The sequence below is a fragment of the Indicator indicator genome, chromosome 4 (assembly GCF_027791375.1).
Source record: "Indicator indicator isolate 239-I01 chromosome 4, UM_Iind_1.1, whole genome shotgun sequence".
Lineage (NCBI taxonomy): Eukaryota > Metazoa > Chordata > Aves > Piciformes > Indicatoridae > Indicator > Indicator indicator.
Window position 1 is genome coordinate 5,871,352 of NC_072013.1, and position 19,616 is coordinate 5,890,967.

The window sequence follows — 19,616 nt, forward strand, 5'->3', positions numbered from 1 at the left end:
GAGGAAGTAGCTGGAGATGGCAATATATGGCCAAGGGTAATGAAGAGGGCTGCCAGAAGCAAAATGTTAGGTGGCCACTGAAGACAGATTTGCAGTAGGAATACTACATCCTTACAACTATGGTGTAAGGCCAGCACGTGATCTGTGCTGATACTGCATTGTTACTAGTGTTCACCTTTCTGGGTGACACTATGATGTGTGCTGTTTGGTGTCTCACCAAAACCACTTTGTCCTCAGTAATGAAAAGGTTTTGCGGATTCCTGGCTGACGCGATCTCCACACGATGTGCTCTGCATTGAGGACTGGCAGCAATGTTGCTGCATGGATGATTTCTTGAGCAATGCTGAACAGCTCTCTACTTAGCTTTATGCAAGTTTGGCACATCTGCAGTTGTCTTTGTATTTGGGTAAATCTAACAGTTACCAGGGCTGAAAGAAATATGGCAGGCTAGCAGAGAAAGTGCAGTGAAAATGAGGGAAAAGACCTTGTCACTGCATATTTCCATGGAAACAAGTACAGATATGAGAACAGATTTTATTTGCTTTTAGGGATATTCTGTTGTCAGTGGGTATTTCCACAGGAATTAGAGTACTGGCATACTTAGGCCCAACCCAAATCCAAGATGCAGGTGCTGAACCTCATATACTCATTTCTGCTGGTCAGGTTTGGCTTCTTATGGAGAGCTGAAGGGTTGCAGGAGAGTTATGGAGGATAGATTTGGCCCCAGGGAAACAGGCAAACATAAGTTGAGGTAAACAGATACATAAATCACTTGGAAATTAGTATGAGGATGTCTTTGTTATGTGAGAGGTCAGAGTACACTATTGGATTGATCTATGCTACAAAATACATGTCCATGAGCTATTACCCACAAACAAATAGTGCAGTGACCCAGAATCGTCTCTGAAATGCAAGTGCCACTGCGTTTAAACTCAACAGGAAAATTAAATGCTAGCACTCGTTACACTTTCAAGCTGAGGCTGAAATGCAATTACCCATTAATTTACTTGAAAACTGTTGGCTTTAAGCAAATGCTCAGTCTTGCGTGCCACTTCAGTTTCCAAGCTGCACTGTCTGTTCTAGCACAGCCTGGAAATCACAACATGAAGCTATTGAAGAACAGAGGGAACTGTGACATTGCTGGTCACACTCCTTGGGGGAAGTAAAATGCAAAGTGTAATCAAACAGAATAAATGGTTGGACTGAGACTGGAGATTTTAAACTATTTTCTTTTTAATTAATCTGAGGCATTTATTAGCTGAATAGTAAGAGGTTCTTTGTCTTCTGGTATGATTTCTACCTTGTCCATGGCATGGATTTTATCAGTTTGGTATTTCTAGGTGAGCTGCAAAAATTTCACATTGCTCCTCCTTACTATATCAGAAGCCACAACAAAACATAGTTTTCCATTGTATAGTATTTAACACTCCAGTCTAAATGTGAGCTACTTTTCCATTCCTAGATCTTGTCTGATGATGCTGCATTAAGGAGCTCATAGACAAAAGAGATTCACTGTTTGCTTCTGCCTTCATCTGGGAGTGAAACACAGCAGGCAAGATGAGTTGGGAGTTGGGATTAGACCCTTCCTTGCTTCGTTAGCCATACACCCATGCTTGTGGAGCATAAAAGAGATGCATGGGGTCTTTGCACTCAGCCTGCATTGATGTACAGTATGGTTTGAGGAGAAAGACAAAGAAGCATGAAGCCCATGATGCCGCCTCCCAAATTCAGGAGCAGTGACAGGCCAATATCACACCTGTGGAGGCAGAATGATCACACACCCATTCAGGCCAGCAAGGCAGTCGGCGAGGGCTGAGTTGTCCCTGCTCTTTTGACAGTGTTTAACAATAACCTGAGCTATCGACCTGTCTGTACTACAGCCAGCCCCCATATGACTAATTCTGCTTAATTACAGGCAAATGTCTGCAGGTGAAGCCTACTACTTATAGTGATAGGATTACATTTAAATTCTTCAAAAATTATAGCTCTGTCTGTAAGTTTAGACTTTGGAAGGGATAAACTCTATTATTTCTGTACAGCGTGAGCTGAGATTCCTAATTCCTTAGGCATCAGAGACCATCTTTCCTGAACCATGGAGACCATACCAGTTCCAGTGCAGTTCAGGTCCCATCATCTGAATCATCAAAGTGTCCCTGGAAAAGGGAACTGTTCTACTTGAAGAGTGAGAGATGGAGAGACAGCAACTGAAGACAGTGCCAAATAGATTTTTCTTTGTTGTACTAATATCTGGGAATAAAGCCAGGTGGAATTCTGCTGGAAAGAAGTCTTCCTAACTCTGATCATATTTGCAATCAGTTTTTATGTAGATGTTGCCTCAAAAAATAGGGAGGTCAGCAGACAGTGGTTTTAATACACAGCTTTGCAACTTGAAAAGGTATGAGCTTTTATAGAAAAGGGAAGACAGGGAAGATTTAATACTTCCTTGAGGTATATGGAGTCACTGTATGTGGCCAAACAATGTAAAATCATATGGAAAGAACAGATGGGAAAACAACAAGTTAAAAAAAAATGAAGAATATGTCAAGAGATGCCTGACTTTCTTAATTTAGTTTTCAAAAATTACAATAGAAGGAGAAGCCAAGAGTAAATTTGGCTGCTTTTCACAGGAGATACTGGAAAGAGCTGGTTGGAAAGAAAGAAGGGTTGAGGACAATGAATGTTGAATTGGAATAGGTTCATTTATTTTCTTTGTTGCTTTTTCACCTAAATAAGTGCAATGAGTAGATATCTTTGGGATCTCCTCTTCCATTTGTGAAGAGGAATAATAGCACCTTCCCTAAGTGGTGCATAGACAATGTGACAATGAAGCCATATATTATATATATTAGATAAATTTAGCAGCAGGAGGATCTCAAGATGGTTGGAAAGTAATTTAAATTAATCACAGGATTTTACAGTAAAGGAGATATTGTCCTTCAGCTTCTTGGAAAGAGAATCTCTCAGACAAATGAGAGGAGGTCCTCTGTAGCTCTTTATTGTAGCACATAAGCCATTGTATTATCAAACAGATACTAAAGGGATAGATATTTTCCCATAACAGTTTTGCAGAATTGATGTTTCATATATATATGTATAGGTCAAATTCTGTATTTTCTCTGCTTACACTAACAGTCTCACTGGACTTAGTAATTTAGGTTTTATTGTACATTTTTTCCCTCCAACTTTCATGCTTTTTGGCGTAGCCTAGGAATGAGATTCATGAGATGATGCTGAAGAAGCTGGAACACCACAGTGAGATACCCATGCAGGATGGCTGTTGTACATCAGCACTATGCCTAGGCTAATTGTTCTGCTGGGGTTTGAGTGTGATTCTCTTGGATATGGGGTAGGGGCCGATTGCAGGGCGGCTCTGAGCTACCCATACAAAGGAAATACTGAAAATGCCAATGTGATTTTCTGGTTCATTGGGCAAAGTGTCACTGGCAGAGATGGGGGAGTACATTACCAGTTTGTGAGGTACCAAGGAGACCCTCTCCAGAATGCTGCATGTTAAGAAATCCTGCAGGAATTACTCAGGTGCTAAGAAAGGTTAAATGAAGTTTGAGAGAGCAGGTCTAGTCATTAAGCTACCCTTAGGACAGGGCACTAAAAGCACTACAGTCTTTAAGCCTGTAAAATGAAATTTAAGGCAGGATGTGGCAGAGCTTTAAGAACACACAGGGGACCAGGCAGCTTGCTTAGCCATTGCCTTTCATATATCCTGCCTTTTGCTGTGTTAACCCAGGTACATGTCACAGTCAGCTTCAGCATGCAGGCTCTGAAGAAGCTACTCCTGTGAAACCAGGGTGGTTTAGTTGTTGACCACAACATGAGCAAGATCTACTGGAAACTCTCTTTTACTTGCTCTGAATATTTAGCCCTTAAGTGAAGTGGAATTAAAACCATTGTGCTGTGTGGCTTGAATCTAGCACAACTGGAGCAGAAGTCAATTTGCTGTGTTTGAAAGAAAATTAATTAAGGCCTCATTTGTTTCCCTCAGAGAGAAAAGCTCTGGGTATTTTCCAGTAGATGATTTTTTTTTTCCCTGAGCTTCTTTGGTACAGGCCTATATGTACAGAACAAACGTTGTACAGCTTGAAGCCCCAAATTCCTGTAAGAGGCTGTGAGCTGGGTCTTCTGGCTCCCACAAGGGGGTGACAGCTCCAGTGGCTGCTCTGCAACTGTGCACTGCATTTCAAGTCACAGAAAGGAAAATTATCTCAATGCAGTAAAAGCTGGTGGTATTCCAAGAAGGAAAATATATTGGCAGGAATGATGTTCATAGCCTGGTTTAGCCCCACCTGTCCTTCATCAGCAAGCTATGAACTGTGCAGAAAGAGTGCTAAAGGGATTTAGGGATGACGGGTTCATCATCATCCTCCCTGTTTCTAGAGTGCCTCAGCAAGGTAGAAGTGTGGATGGTGTGCCAAGATTTCTGTTTTACTCTTGTTTTTCCTGTGTTGCTTCAGTAGGCATTTGGAGACAATCTTCTCCATTTACATCTAATCTGAATATTACAAAATTAATAGTGCCCTGCTAAACATGAAGAATGTGCATCTGTTCCAGTGTCTGATCCTGGAAGTGGAACTGAGGACTGGCAAAACAGGAGATGTGTGCAGAAGAAAGTGGAAGAAAACAAAACAAAACAGGAGAGGTAAAATGTACAGGAGGCTGATGGGCTGTGGGGATTTCAGGAGCACTTGAAAACTGATTTACTGCTGCATAAATCCCACTTCAAACAAGTTGCCAATGAATAGGTCACATAGGTGTTATCAGCAAGAAGGCAAAGGAGAATGAGTGTGTGTGGCTGTCATATACACCCGTGTGGGAGGTACTTTTTCTAGAATTATGTCTGGCATGCTGCTGACTCTGAGGAACAAAAGATGCCTCTGGTGTAATGCCAGCTACCTGCTTTCCCACTGGAATCTGGACATGGGGGGTTGATGGAGGCAGTCAAAGGTGAGTAGCTCTCCTGCATCTTAGTAATTAGAGTTTAGAGCTGTCTCACTAAACAGAAAAGGTTTGTGTGGGAGCCCTTTGAAGCCAAAAAGTATTTGGTGACTGAGCTGGGTGCTAAAAGGTCCCTGTAGCAGCTTGTTCTTGGAGTGAAGCTGTCTCAGCTTGCTGGCAGGGCAGCTCTGCAGAGGAGGGAGCAAATGACACGAAGCAGGAACAGCACTCCTTCATTGTCTGCAGGAGTACTTAGTGCTAGAGAGGAGGATGTTGCACAGGATGGTAGCATTGCCAGGCTCGTGGGCAGGGAAAGTAGTGTCACAACCTGAGGTAACATTATCTCTTAGGCTATTTGTTTCCCCTCCAGTAGTGCTTAGACTGTCATGAGATCTCTTTCAGCTAGGCACTGCCATCAGGAATCATCAGGCTTCTCTCTCAGGAGTGATATTAACTTGAAATTGGGGTCATGTTAGATATGTGACACCTGGACAGACATTGATAACCTATGAAGTCCATCACAGGATGGAAGAGACAGGCAAGTGGCTGTGTGAGGGTGAGGGTAGCATTTGTTTCCATGGGGATGTGGAAGGCTTTCAGCAGTTTGGAGGAGAGCATAAGAATTTCATAGCTGGGATTATAAAGATGTTCCTTTTACCTGAATAATCCAGTGGCAGGTCTGGATCTAGAGGGCAGCTACTGTCCCTGTGGGGATCTATCAAGGTGTGCAGAACAGAATGTACTTGCTGCACTAGTATTGCTGTGAAACAAGGCTTCTCCAGCTCAGTCTCTCCATCCCACTCATGTGAGTTTGCCAAAGGGACTGGCGCAAAATACAGTGTGGGGCACCACATGGTCCCCATGTATGAGCTGCCCTCTTATCCCAGCCTTGTACCAGTAAGTCACAACCCAACAAAATGCCCACTGACTTCTCTCCCAGGAAGGAGCATATTGATAGAAATACTCCTTCTGTGGAATAAAAGCAACACCCATAACCACCAGATAAGAAATTAATTGTTTAATCTGATGGGGCCACACAAAAACATGCTTTGCCCTTCTGGGGAAGTTTGGCATCTTTCACGCTTTAAAATTTCTGCTGCTCAAAATTAAATGTTTCAATGAATTTTTTCCTTTAATTTCTGTTCAAGCAATCTGAAAGGCTTTGAACATCCAAGAAAATGGTACCAAAATACCTGGGTTGAGACTGTAAGCTTTTCACCTGGGAGAGAGGCATTCTGTTGGTGGCAGCTCCTGATCTTCGTTTATTGATGTGTGTAATAAAGGGAAACTATTTCCCCTCCCTGTTCAGAACCTGGAACCTTAAAGAACTGGAACCAGTAGGTCACAGGCACTGGGCTGTGGGGAGGGAAATACCTATTTTGAGGGCAGCTTGTGGCATTTACTTCCCCTGAAGCTTCAGCTGCTAGCTAATGTTGTAAACAGGATATTAGAGTAAACAGATCGCTACTCTGATGCAGTATGGCAAATCCAATGTAAAAGTCATTAGGTAATGTCAGTGCCATACTTTGGGCACATAAAATAGTCTCTAAATGTTGATTTCTGTGTTGCTACAGTAAACAAAATAGCAAGCACAGCCACCTGAGGCTCCCCTACGTAAGAGCATAGTTGTTTTCACTCTACAGCTTGATACAGTTTTAAAGAGAACTATGTATGAATGAGAATTAAGGAAACAAAGTACAGCATAGAAATTAAAAAATAACTTTAAATATTTTAAAGCTTGAACTGGTCAAACAAAACAAAACAAAACAAAACAAAAAAGTGAAACAGCCCCCAGCAAGAAGCCATTTTAGTGAGAATTTGCCAGGAGTTGCACCTCTCTGTGTGTTAATGCCATGAGCAGGGGGAGCCACCTGGCAGCCTCCTCACAGCTCTTTTCTTTCAGAGGTGTTTCCAAACCTTTTCTCCAGGTCCAGGAGGAAAAGTCTGACCAATGGGTCAAACCAGAGCAAAATCCAAAGGTGGAAGGGACAAGAGTGAAAATATTGGCACATGTCCGAGATTTCACAGAAAGAGCAGCTGTGTGATTCGCAAGGTTTGTGTGCAGCTCCAGCTCCCACTCTCTTCCTTCCTGCCCTCAGACATGTTTCCCGGATGACCATGTAGTTTTTTTCCTGGTTTTTTTTTTTGTTTGTTTGTTTTTGTTTTTTTTTTAGGTGCTTACAAGGGAAGCATTTATAAGGAACGTCTTGTGATGTTCTGTATTCAACTCCTCTATCTGATCAAGTGATGGTAAGCCATTTCTATAAGTTATTATGGGCTTTTACTGTGAACAATCATTGTTCCCTCCACCTTTACAGGAGAGCTATGTATGCTTCCCCCGCTCCATGTAAGAGGGAGAACAGCTTGCTCTCCATAGCAAAATATGAGCAATATGTAAGGTAAGTGTTAATTCAAGGAAGTGAAAGCAAAGCAAATAAGGATTGCCTGCAGGCATTCTTGGATATTTCAGTGTTGTTTGGGACAAGAAGGTGCAGAACTTCCCACTACACCTGTGTGCACCAAACCCCTGTGACTGTGTTCTCCTCCAGCAACGGCTCAGCCTTGGACCTTCCAGCCCACAACCTGCCTCTGCTGGTGCTGCCTAGCAAGATGGAGCCAAGTGTGCCTGCTGCTTCCACAGGCCTGCCGCCAGCAGCGTCCGGCTTGAGGTTCTCCTCAAGGGGCTGACAGCGGGCGACCTGGGGAGACAGAGCAAGGAAGGGGCTGAAAGAGCAGCTGCTGTGCTATTGTGGTATCTTCACTGCAACGTGCCGATGGCAGAGCCTCTCCTGCACCCAGATGCTGGTCACGGTGGGGGTCCAGCCGTTTTAGCCGCCGGTTCCCTGGGCCGGGAAAGAGCTCGTCCGGCGCGGCCAGACCGGGCCCAGCTGCAGCCCCTGGGAGCGGCCGGTTAGGCGGAGCCCCACAGTGCCCCCCAGCGGCCACGCCACGCCACCTGCGGCCGCCGCCCGGCTCCTTTAAGGGCCGCCCCGCCCCACCCGCCACCCGCCGGGGCTCTCGGGGCGGGGCTTGGCAGGAGGTAGCGGCCGGGGCGTTGGGCGGGCGAGACGCTGGGGCGGCCGGGGCGTGCGGCCGCCGACCTTCAGCCCTAACTACTGCGGCACCGCCGCCCCGCCGCCCCTCCACAGCGCACCGCACCGCCCGCCCGTCTGCCTGCCTGCCTGCCTGCCTGGTGAGGCTCCGACCTCGCCCTGCGATCTGCCGCCGAGCCGCCCGGTGAGCCGCTGCCGCGGGGGAAGGGTGTGCAGTGCGCTCCAGCGGCATGCCCCGCTGAGGGGGCCGCCCGGTGCGCCGGGTGGTGGGACAGCGGCCTGGCTCCGGCGGGGCCGGGAGCCGGGCCTGCCTCCGGAGAGCGGAGGAGCTTGTACCGCCTGTCTTGCCACGGGAGCTTGTGTGTTGGCGGAGGGCTTGGCGGCGGTGCAGGCGCTGACTGAGGCAGAACGTCTCCCCCGGGAGAGGGAGAACGAGAAAGGGAGAGTCTTGCCGGGCCGCCGGCCTTTGCACGCGTGGCCGGGGGCCGGCGTTCGCTTCCCGTGGGGCTGAGGGGAGCCACGTCCCCGCCCGGGAGGAAGGCGCCGGGCTTCCCGGTCGGGTAGGTTACATAATGTCACCTGTGGTACCGGCCTCTCCCTCGTGTCACAGCAGCATGTGGCCGGTAATGACAACAGAGCTGGCTTTGCTTTGGGGTCAGCGATCTTCGCGGTGTCTCTTCAGGCTGGTGGCTCCTTTCGGTGCGGATGAACCTCCAGGATTAAAAAAAAAAAAAACAAGAAACAAAAAAACCCGAGAGTAACAACCGAGAAGGATTCGTTGCTCTCTTCAGCTCTTCCTTTAGTAGAATTTATTGGTGACTGGCAAAGTGGGCTCCGAGAGGAAGGTTCTTCAGTGCAGGCACTGCTGCAGATGATATAACGTGAGAAACTCGGTGTTCATTAGGGCTTTATCTTTGCTTACTTCTTTATAGCGCCTTAACAGTGCCTAGAGGTCAGAGCTTCCCAGGCAGTAGCCTTTACATGTGTATGGTGCTCAGGCTGAACCTGTGTATGTGTATATGAAATCCATCATAAATCCTTTTGAGAACTGGGAACTCAAAACCAGCCACGTTGGGCTTTTGGAAACTGAAAAGCAGTAACTGTTGTAAGTATCCCTGAAATTGAGTAGAAGGTGAGAAAAAAATACCATCATAAAGAGTTTTTGTGGTTTGCATAATTCTTTTATAAATTACACTTTTTTTCCCCCCTTCCATCCCACCCCCCCGTAGCATAGTTTTAAACAGATTAATACAAATGCAGTAGTTTCAAGTAGGCTTATTCTCAGGGGGCTTATGTTATTGTTGGGAATGGACTCTTTATTGGGTGGAAGGAGGTGAGAGGAAGTAAGCATATAAATTAAAAATATTCTGAGGGCTGCTCTGAAATGCTTAAGAGCTAGTCTGAGCTGATGAGCAGAGAGGATTTTGCACTTGTCTGGTTGCACTTCCTAGTGGCTTTTTGTCGGTATTCCCATAAATGCTATTATGTAATGGTGCTTCTCTTGGCAGGAGTTTATTGTCACAGTAATTCCTGAGGTTTCTGGAGCAATGCAACTTGTTCGGGAGAGTCGTGGTCAGAACAATGGGAAGAAAAGTTCTTAAGAGGAGATTTTAACCTCTTCAATTTTTCATGCAGTAGGACTAAGCTCAAGACATGTGTATCTCTTCCAGAGTATCTTTACTGTTCAGTTTGTCTTACTCTACTCCTGGGCAGTGCTATGGATATCAGACACCATCCTGCTGCCTGCATCCTGCATCAGAGCTGGGAAGATACTGCCTTAGTAATAATATTTATACTTATCTTTTTTTATGGATTTTTTTTTTCTGTTCCTCTCTGAACAGAAGCGATATAGTTATTTTCAGAGCACTTCACTGTTGCTTAGAAAAAACTACTTGAGATAGTGGGGAAAGGGGACTCTCCCCAGTCCACACATCTAGTTAGAACTTGTCTGTATACATCAAAGGGAGGCAAAACGCCTAAGCCGAGAGAGAATTTGCATAGCAAATGTCAGTGCTCTGAGGATCAATGCTTTTCTGTCTGCAGTTTATCGTGGATTTCATCCACCACCCTCCTCTTCAGGTGTCTGTCATGAATCTTTTTGCAAAACTACCTACGTTTTTTCTTTTTGTGCCATATGATTTCTAATTTTTTGGGGGGTATATTTCTATGCAGAAGGAATAATTCTACCCTGTATTGTAATTTGGTGGCCAGTTATGACATTGGCCACAGATTTCACCCCTCTGTCTTTTTATGACTTGCGCAGTTTTTCTGGTAAATATTCTGTAAGCAAAATGTGGGGAGGAAAATATTTTTTGTTTCCTTCTTTGAAGTTTCATGTGCTCTCTTGGTTGTTTTTTTTTTTTATCTTGTTATATAAATGAGTGTTTTATGGACCACTAGAGAAGAGAGTACTGTCCAAAAGTAGCAAGGTATATTTCTTCAAGGGGCCACTGGGATGAAGGAAATATGCCTGAAACATCTGCAACCTAATCTAACTAGCTTTCACAGTCAAAGATGATTGTTACCACTTTCTGGTGTTGCACATTGTTGGAGAACAGAGTAGTGCATGACAAGGCAGCCATAACCTCCTCTTAGACTTACTGTCAAAATCCAGATGCCTCCATGTTCCTTCTTTAAAGCTTCAGTGGAATAGGGGTCTTGGAAAGTGCTGTTCTGGAGGCTGAAATTTCTCATCCACAGTGTTACTGTACCAGAGGTTTTGGTGCTGTCACTGTTGCTCTGCTGGTCATGCAAATTGGTCTTTGAGGAGGGCCCAGTGTCCTTGAGTTGTTCAGTGCACCGTGTCTCTGCTGAAACAGCTTCCAGACTGTTATCAGCAGAGTTTATATTTAGTGCAGTTTGTGAAGGTGGACTTGAAATGGCTGCTTGAGCTTCACAAAGCTGCCTGGGGAGTCAGCAAGTAATGGCTCCTGCAGTCACTAAATGTGTGTCCTGCCTGCATTTTAATGGGGTTATTTCTGTCCTGTGATCATGGTTGTTTTCATCTATTTTGTTCCTGCCTGGAGAATTGTTTCATCTTTTGGAGCAGTCTGCAGCAGTCTTAACCTCAGCTGTGCAACCTCTTAGCTGCAGACTTGGGTTTCTGTGGCTGTTTGTGTTGCATCACTTCTGCTTTTTATCAGTGTGCTTGCTCACACCACAGCCATCCACTACTACACCGCCCAAATACATCTCTTCCTTGTTCTGCTTTCATGAGAAAGCAGATGTAAGCTGCTGGCTTCTGTCAGCCTAGGAAGGTTTGTTGCTGCATCCGGAGCCTGTGTCAGACCACTGCTGTCTTCTTTTGCCCTTTTGAAAGTTCCATCTCCTCCGGCTAACCTGAAATCCTCCTGGAGAAACCATTGCCTGGTGATACCTGCATGAAAGGTCAGTAGCTTGGAAGCTTTGCTCCAGCCTTTCCCAGGCTGCATCCTGTAGTGCACTATGCCTGGTACAGAGATTCCCCATAGCTCCCTTGCCCTTTGAGCCACTTGTTGGCCGCTCTGGGATCCCAGCAGATCCCAGCTGATCAGGCTTAGCTGGGAGAGAGGTGATCATTCACTGGCAGGGCTGGGCCCTCCTGGGAACAAAGGGGCAAAAAGGCAGCCAGGATTGAATTCTGCTTTAGCAGTATGTGAATAGAAACATGAAGGTGTTTCCTAGAACAAGAAAATGGAGAACTTACCCCATATGTAGCAAATGTGCTTGCTTATAGTGTGGTATTGGCTACAGGAGATATTCTTTTGCCAGAAACAAAGTAATTTGTAATTATGTTTATCAGCTGTCATGAGAAGCATCATGTCTTTAGAAATGTCATCATATGTGTTTAATCTCTGTGGTGAGCCTATTCTGGATGTAAATGGAATTACTTAACATGTAATGATGTAACTCCCAGCACAAAAAGTAGGAGTTAGGGACAGGTAATGACTTGGATCAAGCACTCACCCTCAGTCTTTGCAAGTCCTTTTGTATTATTCATCCAGTTTTGCTCTTCTGTTGTTATGCACATAGTGTTTTCCTTCACTCTGCTAGGAGTCTCCTTTGAGCAGCTGCAAAAACTGATTTTAAGTTTGACCAGTGGGAATGGTTCCTGTAAATTTCAAGAAGTGAGCTTTTGTATGAGAGGAATTTTTTTGCCGGTCATTTGTAAGCTGTGTGTCTTGTTACTGAGCAGTGGCAGCTAGTGCTCTCTCATGGGAAGCTTCGTGCTCTCGCACCACTTGCTTTGTGAGGCAGCTGGCAGACAGGGTGTTTTCAGACTGAGCCTAGTGATGCTAGTAAGAGCCCACTGGAAGCCCTGCCTGGTTTTTGCTTGCTTATTTATCTGTTTTAAACTGATGATATTGGTGTGTGATATTTCAAGGCAGTTTATTGAGGAAGCTCATTCTGTCAAAGAGCTGCAGGACCAGGAATTAAAGGTGTAACTCCTGCTTTAGTTGTCCCCTGCCCCCAGTTTCTGACTTTCTCTGCCTGTGTTGAATGTTGGGCAGGTTCCAGAAGCAGAGTGTGCACTTGAGAACCTTCTCTGCTTGCAAAGGGGTGATGTGTCTCATGTCTGCTCTGGTGATTCCCTGAGGGGAACTGCTGTCCTGGCAGCCAGCCCACCCAGCAGTCAATTTGCCTCCTGGTATAAGTGAGTGTGAAGTGGAATGAGTTGGTCATCACCTCTGGAGCTTTACCTTGTAGCTTCTGGAGCTGCTAGAGGAGGGTAAAGGGAAACTGGCTTCTGGAAGCACTTCTATGTGGAGAATGAAATGCTGCATCTTACTTGTGCTGTACACTAGAGTGGCTTTCAGTCCAGCAGTGTAAACTCAATTGCCATAGGAATGACTTCCTCATAGACATTTGAACTTTGCTAGGTTGAAATGTGCACCTTTTAACTCCATGCTCAGAAGTGAGCCAGTTTCAGTACTCCTTGTCTCTGTTGGTAGTCTCCTTGGCTTAGATTTTAAAAGCTCCAGAACAATTTTGAAAACTTTAAAGTTGTTTACATTCTCTCTCAAGTAATTTTCTTCCTGGTTTGTAATTAAGTGTCGCTGTGGTTTGCTGCTCTTCCTGGGTTTTCCCTGCATTGATTTAATGGAGTTTTATAATGAAACGAGTGGGAATTGAAAGAGTCTCTGATCAAAACCAAGTTTGCATCTTGTTTGGAAATGTAGATAAGAAGTTATGCTGGGGAATTTGTTCTCTTTCTGCAGGGCTCTTAAGGGAGCATAAGTTTTAGGAGGGAAATCCTGTTGATGCATCTGTCTTACATAAAACAACCCAACCCAACAACAAACCAAACAAAACCCTCCAAAAACCCAAACCCCAATTTCTGTAACTGAACTTGAGACTGACGGTCTTAGGCTATATAAAAGTATGGATCCTTCAGCAGCTAAACTTACTTGATTTGAAATAGTAGCTGTTAAAGACAGCTTGCTTTGAAAGGAGCTATAGTTTGTATGTGCAGTTTTAAAACCATAGATGAGTGAAATGCTTGAATGTCTGACCTGTTTAAGATGTTTGATTTGTTTTTTTTTCTTCTTGGTAAGTAACTTCTGGAAAGTCTTTAAGCAACAGATAACGAATCAGCCAGCACTAATATAATTATTTTGTGGGGTATGCCGAATCCCCTTTTGGTATTGGAACCTGTTTGGGCCTGTTGCTTTCACAAAGTTTTATGTTAGACCTGGTAAGGTGCTTTAAATCCCTTTAAATGATGGGCAGGGGGAAGGTGAATATGAGTACTGGATATTTGTTGCCCTCTAATGAGCCAAAAAGCTAAAGAAAACAGTAATTTATTCTCTGCTGTGAGGGGATGTATTGTACTTGAAAGGTAAGACAGAAACTGCCCCTGAAATAGCCTGTATAGGTTATCCTTCGGTGTTGGTACATATCTTGAGGAGAATCCCTTCTGTGTCAAAACACTAGCCTGGAAGGGTGATTGACAGCTCTGCTTTTAAAGAGAAGCATCAAAATTGCAGAATGTTGCTCAGAGTATGAAAGCTTCGCTTCTCCATCTGCTGCTGCATATGCCACTGGCAACCTAGTGACCATATGTGGGGTCTTCCTGAAAGCTTTGAACACAGCTCCTTTGAGGGCCCCTCACTCCTTTTGAAAGCCCTAAAAGGGCACGCTGCTTGCTTCAGGAGAGGGAGGCTCCTGTTTTCCCTTTAGGAAAGCCCAGTAGTACATTTTCATGAAACTAAAGCATTATTGCCCAGAGCTGTGTGATCCTGAAATGCTGCAAACTGGTTCTGTGCAACAGAAATGTGCCGGAGGCTTTGCCCTGGCTTTGTGAGTGGAGACTAAACCGTACAAGCCTGCTAGCAGAGATCCATTAAAAACTGCATCATGGGGATAGGGAGCAAGCTTGTATGGTCGGGGGTTCTCTCTTTTGGTAAGTGTGCGATTAAGTTGAGTGAGAGACACCAAGAGGAGTTTCTAGGTTTGCTTTTAATGTCATTAGCTGTGAGAACCTCCATCGCAAATCCCATTTCTGTTTTGCTGTCTTGCAGAGCTTGCACACTTCTGAGGTTCAAAAAGCCGACATTTAAATGTGACAGTGAAATGTTTAACCACCTAGCAGATCCTTAAGCAGGCTAGACAAAAACTCCTTTCAGCTGCAGAGCTTTTACTTTCACTTTTGGATGACCAGTTTGCTCAGTTCTCAGTTGCTGTCCTTTCTGAAGTGGAGAGGGTTACCTTATAAAGAGGGTTACCATCTTTCCTATTTATGTTCTGGAATTTTTAGTATTCCTGCTGACTAAGAAAGGTGTGTGTTGGAGGATAAGAGACAACAAAACATAGTTACGCTTTTATTGGCACCATAGGAATTTCCTTTCTCCTATGTTTTGGATGTATGCAGTATTTGTGGTCACTGTGTTGTTATTTGTAGATGTATATCTGATGGTTGGGACTTGATGCAATTCTAATCTCTGTATATCAAGTAGCTTCTCATAAGTTTCTGCCCCCTTAAAGAACAAGTCAAACAAATAAAAACCAAAATGCCCTAGAGCTTGAGTGCTGCTGAAAAACGTTTTCAGTAATGCTCTGCTATGCTGAAACTTACACTCGAGGATTTTTTTAACAGAATATATGAGGGTAGTTTTCTGTTCTTTGTTTCTGAGTGATTTGTGCAATATATCTAAGACCCAGGTTTGAGTTTTGGGTGCAATGTCTATACCTGAAGCATAGCTGTGAGCCTGCATCCCCCAAACATAATCGAGCTGTCTCTACCCTTCAGCTCTGCAGCTTTTTTATTTGAGTGTCATTTTTATCCCCTCTGTACTCACAGGTAATACTTTCCTTGTGTATTCCTAGGTGTGTGGATCAGCCTATCTTCACTGAATCATTGCTTTAATCACACTAACTTGACAACCAGTGTATGCCAGCGTGTCAGCACCAAGTAAGATGAAAGCTAATGCTGTTATTTTTCTTGACTTTACTTTTTAAACTAGCTTTTTGTCCAAATGCCATGACTTTTCTGTAGGCTGAATTCAGAATGTGTTGCCTTCCATGTTCTTCTGCAGCAAGACAGCCAGTTGCTGTTAGCATTGCTTCCTGCTTTGAAAGCTAGTGTTCTAAAATGTTCTTAGGGTCTGACTGCTTTGTAGCCATGCCTTAGCCTTTTTACTGACACCTCAGTTAACCTGTTTTTTGTGGTGTTCAGATGGCACAAGCTGGGCTTTTTCCCTTGTTTTCTTTGCTCTCTTGCTCCCTGGTTTTGCTGTAGAAACTGTGGAACTCGTGCTTTCCAGAGCTGACCATGCGTGATATAAGCCATTTGACCTTTTCTCTTGAACACATGGATTTTGTTTTGATTGGGGTTTTTTTGTCTTTACCCTAAATACCTGCTCTCAACATCACCTTTGAAAGCCTGTCACAGAAGGATCTTTCTTGTGTATTTTATGTTTTAGTGGTAAGAAACTAGAACGATACATCTTTCAGGGCACTAAACATAAAGCTGTTTTTTGGACCTCACCTTTGTATTCCCCTTTTGAGGAGGGATGTAGATTGGGAGGGGTGAGGGGGGAGGAAATCCCTCTAATGCTTTCGACAATGTTATTATCCAGTGCTGTAGGGGAGTCCGAGTGCTGAGGAACTATTGTGAGCCTTTGTTCTGATGCAAATCCAAATAGAGATAAATTCTTCTGACTATGCCTCTTCCCCTCAGATCCCTGTAGTTGAGATAAGGCATTAACCTCCTTTGCTACCACTCTTCTTGCTGTACTGGCTCGTTGTCCTCCTTCCTGCAACTGCTGACTTGAGTTTTGAGGAGAACTCGTAAATCTTTTGAGAGTTTTTGGGTGCTTCTGAGTGATACTTGTACACTTCAGTTAAATATCTTGTGGGTATTTGCTTTTTATATCACTACATAAAGATAAAACTATTTGTTGATGCAAGATACATTGGGCTTGGATATAGTGGCATCTTTTACATGTCAGGACATGCAACTAAAGGAATGCAAATTGGCATGGAGATGAAACTTGGGTGGTATTTTTCCTTCCCTCTTTTTTTCCCCCTCCTTCCTTGGCCAGAGAAAACAAGTATTATTTCTCAAATGCTTTTAAATACTCTTAGACTACCTTTTGATTACTAGTTCAGAGAGGTCTGCATGTTTTCTAGGATGAATGTGTATGCAGCCTAGATACTGGTTTGGTTTATGTCAGTATTCTGCTCCCAGTATAAAGATGAACTTCTCAGCAGTAGAGAGGAATGTGAAGCCTGGCTGTATAGCAAAATATGGCTTTGCATGTAATACAATGTAGACACACAAAAAATCCATTGAAATTGTGTGTCTTCACTAAATCTTATTTGTGGCTGTGGGGAAAGTGTTGGGAGGTGGTGATGAAGATACTGCTTAGGTCTGATGTGATCAAATTGTGTATGAATCTGATGCTTAGGGACATGGTCTAGTGCAAGGGTTGTACTGTATGTTCTTTGAGGTCTCTTCCAACCAGATATATTCTGTGATAATTTCACATCAGACAAAACTGTTAAAAATGTCATGCAGATAAAGAAGGGAAGGGGAGAAGTGTACTGAGTTAGCCTCTTTAGCCTTTCCTTGGAAATACGAGGCTGATAAGCTCATTCTGCTTCTAAAAGCAGGTCTTAGAGTAGCTGTTTGGTTTGTGATAGTGGATAGAGGATAGATGAGGATAGATGCTGGCAATCCCCCATGGATAATCCATCCTGAGTCTGGCTGAGCTGGCCTTCTGGTGAATTTGTAAGGGAGTTGCTGTCTTTCACTAGGGGCTGTTCTCTCTGCAGGGTAGTTTGAGACCCTCTTTAGTATCACTACAGAACAGAGGGATAGAGGAGGGATTTAGACAAGTTAAAGGTCATTCCTAGAAGGCAGAGATTGAGTGCCTCCACACAGCTGGGGTCTAGTATTAGTACAACACTACGAAAGCATTTCATTTTGTTGGAGAGTGCTTTTTCCTGGTGCAGAATTGGAAAAGCTTACAGGGATGATCTAAAACTCTGATCTCTTTGCAAACTGCACAAGTTTTGGCTATGTAAACATAATGTTTGGATAAAATAAGCTTTAAAAAGTGTGCAAAATGGCGTTGGAGCAGAGGAAGAAAGGCTGCATCAGAAGATGCACATCTGAGAAGACTGATTTCAAGTGTTTTTTTGCAAGTGACTGTGCACAGGTGTAGAGTGTGCCTTACAAAGGCAGTCCAGTGTGGCTCCTTGATGCAAACCTCTGTGAAAGCAGTAGCTGCAGGGAGTTTATCAACACTTCCAAATGGGAGTTGCTTAAGGTTGATTCTGTTGACAGTGTCTTCAAGAGAGATCAGTAACAGATGCAGTGTGACACATTTTATGTGGGCTAGGCATAACTGCCTCTTTTAGCATTATTAACCCAACAGTTGTTAAATCCCAGTAAATGCTCATTTTTAGAGTGATGATTGCTTTTATGTCCTGAAAATAACATCTGGGAGGCGTAGATGTTGTTGGTGTTATCTTCCCTTTACTCTCGATTAGCGTATGCAGGGCATTTCCTGCAAGTGACTGTCTTGTACTTAATTATTCATATTCTATCACTTTGGTCCTACATCCTGCTCATCTCTTATGATTTGAAACAATTATTCTGAAACTGGGGGGGGAGAGGAGGAGGAGGAGGAGGAGGGGTGGTGTGACAGACTGCAGACCAGTTGCAGTGCGGAACACAGGATTCCTCTCCCCCGTTATTTTTATTCCATGAAGTGAGAACAGGAGGATGGCAGAAGCATTTCTGAACAGCTCTTGGGTAAAGCTTCCTATAAAGCCTTTGATGCTCTCTAACCTCACTTTCTTCTCCCTTCACCCCTTGCCTGCTCGAGCCATTTGTGACGCTGAAAGCCTAAAACAGAGGTGGTTCTAACAGTGGTTGCTGCTCTGGGGTTGGGCAGCCTTCACTTGCATCGTTTTATATGTATCAGAATTTCTCCTTTCTGTGTATTTTGACTTGTTGGGGGTTAACCTTGTCCAGGTTAGTATGCACTTTTCAAGTTGTGTGCTGTAGCATGAAACTCCAGAGGCTTATGGCATTGTTGGTATTAAAAATTAGGGAAACAGTACAGAATATCCCAGACTGGTCATTTTCCCCCCAAATATTTTTCTTTCTGCTCCACTAATAGGAGGCCAGAAAGGACTTTCTCTGCCTGGTATGAATTGAAAGTTTGGATTTTAGATGAGAGTGGCTTGTGGTCTTTTAGTGTTTAAGGTAACTTGAAGACCATCTTAACCCTCGTGGCTCTCTGGTTTAATCTCTGGTAGAGAGGAATGAAGGTGGGTTTTCAGTGGCCACCACATCCTGAAGAGATTGTTCCTTTTAAGCTATGATGATTGATCTTCATATCACCTCTCCCCCACTTCCCCCCAACATTTTGTAACAGGTACTTCTTGACTTAAGTTTTTCATCTGTATTTACATGGAGGTGGGAGAGGAAATGTGTATTGTACTTTCCAGGCTTTTAAAAGGGCCTGAGCACACATGTTGGAAGGAATTGATTCTCTTGAACCACTGCATGTGGACAGTTGGCACTAGTGTGCTTCTGACCTCTGGCAGCATGGCTGAGAAAATAGTCCTGCTTGCTCATTGTAAATTGATCTCTTGCCCTGGCTGATCTGTGTACCTGTGCACAGTCTTTTCAAGCATCTCCAACAGTGTATTAGTGTGTTGGTTGGTGCTGACTTGAGTCAGAAATACTGCTTCTTGCACAATGATGCATGTGCTTCAGCCTCTCCAAGCATTGTTCTAGACAAGCCTTGCAGAATTTGAGATGAGTGATAAGATTTATTTTTTTTTCTCTCTGAGGTATTTGGTGGCAGGTAACTGTATTTGCTAGAGCAAGCTGTTATTTTATAGTTCTCCTGCACTGGGCATTTAATTGCTGTGTAACTGATTCCTGCTGTCTCAAGAGCACATTGATTTTTCTTTTTTTATGCCAACTGCTTAACAGGCTCCCAGTGCATAGGGAAATTTTTCACCCTCTTTCTGCTTAAAGTAGTACTTGGAGCTATTGAAAGAAATTATTCATCTTAGACAATACAGTACTGTCTTAAGCTCATGTGCATATCCTAAATTCTGAAGGTATCACTGGGCATTGTCTAGTTGCTCAGAAGTTCAAGGCAATGCTTT

At 44.0% G+C, this 19,616-nt stretch overlaps 1 protein-coding gene across 3 annotated transcripts in view; it reads left to right on the forward strand.

The window, feature by feature from the left end:
• The first annotated feature begins 8,149 nt into the window (after positions 1 to 8,149).
• SUSD6 (sushi domain containing 6) overlaps positions 8,150 to 19,616 on the forward strand; it is an 83,173-nt gene continuing 71,706 nt past the window's right edge. For 2 of the 3 annotated variants that reach the window (XM_054400117.1, XM_054400119.1), the window contains exons 1-2: positions 8,150 to 8,187; positions 15,309 to 15,393. The gene's annotated coding sequence lies outside the window, so the exon portion shown is untranslated. The remainder of the gene's footprint in view (positions 8,188 to 15,308; positions 15,394 to 19,616) is intronic. The other variant, XM_054400118.1, reaches the window with a different exon arrangement.